The sequence below is a fragment of the Neopelma chrysocephalum genome, unplaced genomic scaffold (assembly GCF_003984885.1).
Source record: "Neopelma chrysocephalum unplaced genomic scaffold, ASM398488v2 Primary Assembly neopelma1_97102, whole genome shotgun sequence".
Taxonomy (NCBI): Eukaryota; Metazoa; Chordata; class Aves; order Passeriformes; family Pipridae; genus Neopelma; species Neopelma chrysocephalum.
The window spans coordinates 320,955-329,548 of NW_020925744.1; positions in this window are offsets into that span (position 1 = coordinate 320,955).

Here is an 8,594-nt window from a genome sequence, read left to right on the forward strand (position 1 = left end):
TGATATTAAGCTTCCCAGGGTAGCAGATCTTGGCGCAAATTTCCAAAGTTTCTTAGAGCGAGTACGATCACATTTTTAGACTATTATGACTGTAATGGCTTTAATGGCTCCAGATCAAATGTGCTTGATTTTAGCAATAAAAAGCTGTTTGTAACTGTGAGTCCTGTACCCCCAAAAATCTGTAGTCACTCGCCATCCAGAATAGAAGGAATTGGAAACAGTTATACCTTGGCTGGCCTTTGTGTGCTTTTGGTTTACTTCTGCCTATGAAGTGATGAACCTGTTGATACAGAACTTGGCAGCCCTGTAAGCACTAGACTAGTTGGAGCCCAGCTTGGTACTCATACTCTCCAAGCTGGGCTGCATTCTCTTTCCTCTGGATTCTGTTCTTTTTATTTTGTCTCTGCCCCCGTCGAGCAATGTCAGAACTCAGAGTATACTTTCTGTGAATGAATCTGTGTGTGCTACATCAAACTTTGTTGAAGCCAGTGAGCCACTGTGAAGGAACAAGAACCCATCCATGCAGAAACACAGCTTCAAAGAAAATGTGGCTACAGCATGCCAGAGGTTTCTGTCTGAGGCTCTAACTCTCTAATTTGTTGCTGTCGCAATATGTCCTGTTAATATTAAAATGCACAAAAACTGTTACACAGTAGAGGGAACTTCATACCAGTGTAAGTGAAGAATCATTTGAAGCGTGTATTATGTTTTTGTGAATCACATGCACACTTTTTATGACTGGTGGCATGAACTAGATACTACATACATTAGTCTAAGAACACAACTATTATTTTTTCTGTAGTATTGTGTAGCACATAATTCCACATATAGTTCAGGAGTAGAGGTTTTTAATGCTTTTCCCTCAGTTGGAAATTATTTCATTGTTTCCAATACTCTATGAACCCTTGAAAAGCTCCCAATCTTTTCTCCACAAATAAATTTGATATGGGATTTGTAAAGGCTGCTTGGATTATGGCAAGGATTAGTGGCAAAAAATGTGGAGGGGTTAACTACTCCTCAGTTTACTCCATTGGTATTATCAGGACAACTGTCTGATGTCATCCAGTACTATCAGGACAGCTGTTTGATGCTAAAGTTTATAAATGCCACATCCATTTAACCTTACACAGCAAATATGTAAGGTCAGTTCTGTATTAATTACAAGAAGTTGGTGCATCCTGGGACTGCATGTTTGCTTTTTCATTCAAATCTGAATTGGATAGCTCCCTCCTGAGGCTGTATCCTACCTGCAACTGAAGTAATGATAACTTCTATTAAAATTGTCAATATACTTGATTTTTCCATTCTTTGTTCTTTTGGCTACTTGTTTTCTTGAGGTTTATTTACTCCAAGTAACAAATTGATTTTTTTTAAGAAATAACAAGTCTTTGTCTTAAGAAGGAGATGCCCTTAAATAGCTAAAAATACTTTAGTAGAAGAAGAAAGCAGGGACTCAACAAAGGTTAAAGAATATGTTCAAAGAAACACACACAAAATTCAGACAATTAAAACTAGAATATTGAATGTTGAAGTGTTTTAGAAGAGTGGTAATATTATCCCTCAGAAAAAAGAAAGCTGGGAAAAATAAGCAACTTCTAATATTTATGCAGCTGATTTCTAACAAAGTCAAATTTGTGTCATACAAGGTGCAGAGACTTGTTAATTGGGAAATCTTGGATTTGAGTGATTATTTATGAATTTCTATTTTGGTGCATCTAGGTCCTAAGCACACTGGCTTTTGTGCTGAAAAGTCTTCATCCTTGTGCTTAGTTGACTGTTATTAGGTTGTGCTGACTCCTGGTTTCCAAGCACCCAAGATCAGGAAACCAAACTTGTCTAAAGATAAGCGAATACTTAGGGATTTTACTGGGTCAAAGTGGCTGTAATGCCAAGGACTGAGTTACTAGACAGTTTTTTTGGAGACAGCCTCAGACAGTAGGATCCACACTATGTTATTGCAGCTTTTAATAATTTTTTTTCAATTATGAACCTTGAAATAAAAGAGAATTCAACATTCTTAAATTCGATAACAGATTTTTTTTTTTTACAATCTGGTGAAAAAACAAGGCATTTACATTTCAGAGTGAATTATTACATTTTTTCTCTAAGTTTCACTGCAAGAGATTCTGTAGGAAGTGCTGCTTATGTAGTAGGTAGCTCAGATGAGGACCTGAGGCCTCTTTTGGGACCTCTTATATGGAAAAAGGGTTGCTCCTTATCATATTCAAATGTTCTTTGTCCAGTAAAACACAACATGATTTTTGTTCATGTCCTTGCACCCCAGCAGCTTTTTGGAGCAGTGATCCAAGAGACAGCAGGTGGCGTTTCTTGACCATACTTAGCTGCCAGTGTTATTTCCAAGGGTGAACTCGCCTGCAGTGTCACTAACCTAAAGGCAGGGCAGAATGAGTGGTCTGCCCTATGTTTAATGCATGCCATGTTAAAATGGAAAATCCAGGCAACAGTCGGCTGCCTCAAGTGGTTGGTGATGGTTGATGATGACTGCAGACCTGGAAATTTGCAGAACTTAATTTGAAACTTACTGCATTTATTGGAACAACTCATGATTATAATACATTTTTTACAGTATTCTGTAGAAATACTAATTGATGACCTAGAAGACAGGGTGTTGATGTTCTTCTTGTACACCAATGACAGTTATACAGGCTTTACCTTTAAGAGAAAGTTGGGCACTGACTGGAATTGTAAAAGCATTCATTTTTACATTCAGATAGGATCTGGATTTTGTGCGGTCTCTAAAGGCCTGATATTCCTCTGCTGTAGACGCTTCTGCTTTTCTCCATGAGTTAACACTTTGTTTTTCGTATTTCTTTCCACAAATATCCTGAGTCTTGGTGAGGGAGGATCACTTTCTTTGTGCTTCTCCCAAGTTAATTTTCTACTTCAAAACAATAAAAGTGGAGGTGAAAGGCTTAGTCATTGCAGGAGAGCTCAGGAGTGGCTCCAGGCCTTAAGAAGAGTTTTCATGTATTTAATGAACCTTCTACAGGAGTTTAAGTAACATGAAGCAAAGACTTGTTAGACGTTTGCAGCCGTATGGAAAATAGGGAGACGTACAGACTATAGCTGTGCAAATTTGCAGATTATATGACAATCATGTGCTCACAAATAGTCATGATGGTAGCTAGTCTGGCTAATTCTACTTTTCAGACTGGAAACCACCGAATTTAGCTAGACTTGGTTTAATAATAACAAGGTGGTCTTGAGAATCAGCAATGATCCTGTGCACATCCTAAATGGGTATGAATAGTCTTTTCAACAGTTCTTTACAGGACCTGTGGTATGTAGTCAAATATAATTCCTTTTTTGGTGAGATAAGATCAACATTGTATTGCTACTGCAATTCTTCTAGACAGAACTAGTGTCCTCAGCCTTCAACTCAAATATTCAATTGCAAGATTATCCAGTTAGACCCAGAATTATTTCTCCTTTTCTGGTTCATTTGAATATGATAGTCCTCCTGTTATTTTGGCTTGAGATGCTGGTACGAGGTTTTCACAGACAGCTAACTGTGAAGACTGATAGTCTTCTAAACTTCACAATTTACCAGGGTAAAGGAAAACATACATCTCAAATGAGCTTTTTTTCACCGTATGAGTAAGAACAGGCCATTAGAGAAATGGTCTTCATGTTTCTTGCAATTTTTGAAGTAAATTAAGGGGTCACCTTTTCACATACAATATCAAAGCAGACAATGGTGTGCACTTGCACCATTTCACCAGCAGGCTACTCTAGTTTTCTTGACAAAAAGCCACAGCTCTATGTTCAAGTAATAACCACTACCTTCAGAACAAGAAGAAAAATGTGCACTCACTGTTGTCAAACACAAACCTTTGACCTAGCTGCTTGGACTAATGGTATCATTGAACAGGCAATGTGACACTTGTTTGCCTGGAACCGCTGTGACTGTCTGTTCCTGGAGTCAGAAGTGGGTATGTGCTCGCAGCAACCTGCCCCTGCATCCACTCCAGCACCTAGTCCAAAAAAAGAGGTTGTCCTCTTATTTCACATTAAAGGCTTTTTTTCCAAGGCTTTGTATTCTAGGTAAACTGTAAGAGGAACTTTTCATGTCCAGTTTCCCTAACTTGTAAGCTAGTAATTGTTTTCAGTTTCAAAGCAGTTAAGGGAAGTTTGTGGGGTCTCAATCCCATTGACCCATGTAAGATGCTTGAAGAGAGATTAGAGCCTCAGCCTTATCCAGCAGAAACTGCAAAATCAAAATGAAATAGAAAATTAGCCATCTCCAGTCTTGTGTCTGCTATGCAATTCAGGCTAGCAGATTATCACATTTACTTTAGGAACAGGACATGTCTTATAGCGGGAGATGTGGCTGCACCAATCTCAACGGAAAATTTTAGGAAAGAATCATGGAAAAGTAGTAACATTTGGAACAGCTGAGAGAATGCAGTGAGAATTCCCAAGTGTGATGGTTAACCCCAGTCAGCAACCAAGTACCGCAAAGCCACTTGATCACCCCCCCACCTGTGAGATCGAGGAGAGAATCAGAAGGGTAAAAGCCAGAAAGAAGTCCTGGGTTGAGATAAAGACAGTTTAATAGAGAAAGCAAAAGCTGCTCGCACAAGCAAAGCAAAACAGGAATCTATTCATTACTTCCCATGGGTAAGCAATCCCAGGACAGTTCTCTAAGAGAGCAGGGCGCCATCATGCATAGTGGTTACCGGAGAAGACAAATGGCATCACCCTAAGTGTCCACCCACTCCTCCTTCTCCCCCCTTTATACACTGAGCATGATGTCATATGGTCTGGAATATCCCTTTAGACATTTTGTGTCACCTGTCCCAACTGTGTCTCCTCCCAGCCTCCCATGCACCCCCAGTCTCCTCACCACCATGGCACTATGAAAAGCAGAAAAGGTCTTGGCTCTTTGTAAGTGCTGCTCAGCAATAACAAAAACATCTCTATATTATCAACACTGTCTTCATCATAAATTCAAAACACAGCCCAATACTAGCCAAAACCAGCATACCAAGTAACAACTCCCTGGTAATTGTTTCATCCATAACTACTTACTAGGGCTGTAACATTTCTTTCAGCTTTGTGACAATAAATGGACCTTGCTCTGGATGTTAAGATTTTAGTGGTAGGGGTTTTTGTTGCTGACTTAACTGTTTGAGAGTGGTTCTGCACTCCTTTCAGCCACCATATGCTGCAGAACTGGAGACAGAGAGTCCAGCATAACTTGATAGAACGGGAAAGGGAATCAGTTCACAAATTCACTTTACGTAATTTAAAAAATCCTAAGAATGGTTAAGCATGAACAAAATAGTTTGAGAAACTTCTCATCCTCCTTCTCTATAGTACCATCACTTGGGGAGGGGTAAAGGGAAGGGGGGGAAAAAAGGAGAAATAAAAGGCAGAGGCATTGTTGAGAACTTCTTCTTTATGTTTGAAGCTTTATCAGTTCTCACATCAGAATGACAGAAAACGAGAACTGTAATGGAGAAAGGATGATGCATCTACAAAATAGCTGTAGTGGTTAAGTACTTTCAGGGGAAATTCAGACCACAAAATTTGCTCTGCACTTTTACTACCCTTTGGAAGGGTTTAAGATCTGTAAGCATTGGCAAGTAAAAGTTTTTAAAAATTCCTCACAAAATGCTAAGACAAGTGTGTGCTTGATTTTAGAAAAGAGCCTGCGGTAGCTGTAGCCTCAATGCAGCTCTTTATGGACAGTCGCACAGGTGAAAACATCAGCATGTCAAATTTCAGGCCTGAAAGTTTACACCATATACATTTTGCATGGGCTCAACTGGTCAGCCTGCAAGGCATTTCTCCCTTGAGTTGCCATGTATCTTTATCTGCTGTGGGTGTCCAGCAAAGTAGTTTGCTATCTTGAAGAACGTGATGGAAAAAGTGTGGCGCCTTGTCATATTTACATTGCCAAAGACAATTTTGTATTTTTCTTGGCTTACGTGTGTTTGTAACCATGTTAGTGACACCTCTGTCTTGGGTTGATTTTTTTTGTTTCTTGCAAGCTAATCACAGAACTGTAGAGTAACTTACAATGGAAGAGTTTTCTGGAGGTCATCTTGTCCCATCCCTCATTATATATCAGGAGAGAATAGCACTGAAACATTAGGTCAGAGAAAGGAAATTAAAATCCTTGCCTGTGCAACTGTAGCCATACGTGTGCAGCTCCCTTTTCTGCTAGTGAAACCAAGCTTGTTCTTTCATTTTTTATTCATTTTAAGAGACATATATTTTCAGCTAACTGTCTTGCTTCGTACCTGGTTACAGCTAGCTCTTGTTCCTGCCTGTTCCTAAAATGAGTGTGTTTTAAGTATGGGCCGAAAACCTCTCCAAATCAGGGACTGCACTAGTAACTAGCTTTTATTGTTTTCTCCCTGAGCCAGGGTGCCTAAAAATATCCTCTGAACTCCAGAGAGTGGAGCAAAGAGGTGTTCTTGCATTGAGAGATGATTTTAAGTAACTCACTCTTGTAGCACCATTCTATTCTGCCCATGTCTATTTTTTACCTACTGGCTAGTCACGCTCTGCTACAGGTGAATCTACGATTAAATAATACACAATTTGAAGTCCCATTTATTCAAATAATGTTCTTTTTATATTTACACAAACTACTTTTAAATGTCTTTTACTTGGAGTTAGAGTGTATGCATAACTTCCTGAACCAAGTCAGGACTTCCCAAGTCAGTTATTTAATGGAGTGCTTATATAGTTAGCCCATTTTTCCCTCTAAGTCCTGGGGATTGGGGTGTTAGTGATGTTTTTCCCAAAGATACTTGTCTAAAGAGCTCTTGCCAAATCATGATGACGTTATCTAGAAATGTCCAGATCAAGGAAAGACTTTTCACACTGCCAAAATAGCAGCAATATGAAGCAATATCCCAGTATGGCTCTGATTATTCCTGTGTGAATGTGTGTTGTGTCTAAAGCTTATAAGCAATATTGGACTTGCTGTGCTGCCTCCTCTCCTTTGTTCAGGTTTGGATGTCCAAATAATAATCTTATTTCTCCCCAGATCGGAGCAGTCAGATGTTTTCTCTGGTCCCAACGTGTCAGGGTTCTTCTCTCTTGTGCTCACATATAAAGCCAGGTGTGATTTTTTTCCTCCCTCCATTGTGTTCTGCTCGGTCCTGTAACTTCCCTGTAACTTACCAAGAGGTCTAACACTGTGCTCAATTTGCCAATTATTCATCCATGTTATTATAGCATTTTGCTTGCATAACTGCTTAGTCTTCCTGTTAGCTGCAGGGAATAATTTACACATGTGGTTTTTGTCTTTTAAATTTTCAAGATCATTCTTATAAATAGTGAGTCAGGCCATTAGTGTGTGTTTTGAACAAGACTGCTCATATAATTAGTCTAGACATTCATGTAGACAGACTGGGACCTGCAAGTTAAGAGTCATACTGTGTTGTTCTTCCATCTGTTTTCTTAATATATCCATCCTTAAACTTGCAAGTTCAGAAAGGAGACCTGTGAAAATAGAGTGGTGGGGAAGAGGAAGCAAGACCTGCTTCTCCATGTCAGAGAAGCACCACTGTGTGTTTACTTCATCAGAGCTGTTTTCCTATCCTGGATGTGGTCACAGTTCCTGATGTGACTTAGGGCAAATCAAAGAAGGGTAGTAACAAATCATCTGGTTCAAATATATGCCGAGAATGTTTCCCATCTGCTTCAACACCTGTGATACCCTACTAAATAGCCCAATATGCTTCCAATAAATATATTTTTTAAAAGAAAACACATAGACAATTACTGAATGCTGAATAATTGAATCAGTTCCACATAACCAATAACTCATGTGAGAACTGAAATCTGTTCCTTGGGACTACCTGAGATAATTTAGCCATCCTGATTCCTCAGTTTCTAGACAGAAAGACTGAGGGTCTGAGAAGTAACATTTATGTGATGGGATTATTTGATGTATTTTAGGAGCAATTATGTACTTATAGCCAAGCTTTTGATATCTGCCTCAGTTTTTAAGAGACCATCTCTGGAAATTTAGGAACAGAGTTTCAGATACTGTTCCACATAGATTTTCTAAACTGTCTGGCAGCCTGGAAAATCAAACGTAAGGTGTCCCAAAAATGAGGCCCATCAGAGTGGATGCCTTTTGTAAAAGTGTTGTTGACAGCTTTGGCTGCAAGCTATATGGTATCTCGGTGTCTTCCTGCTGTGAAATGAATTAATAGCTCCTGGCAGTCAAGTCACATGCCCACTGTAAGTGTTCTTAACCAAATTGTTTTACTATGTAAGCTCTTCTTTGTGCCAGAAATAGAGGTGTAGAAGCATGATGGGAAGTGATCTGATCTTGAATTTTTCCTACATGCCTTTTAAATCCAAAGATCCTGAAATCTTGGAAATTAACCTGAAAACTTCCATAAAACATACCATATCTTGAAACAGAACTAATTTTGTATTACAGTGTCTCAGTAGACTTCATTCAGATACATGAAGCCCCTGGGTTTCTATAGAAACTCAAGAAAATATGAAAGCCAGACCTCCACTGCAATAAGTTGCATGTTACTTCGCTTCGACTGAGCTCTGATTACTTCTGCTGTTAGAGGATTTTCCATTGGATTCCA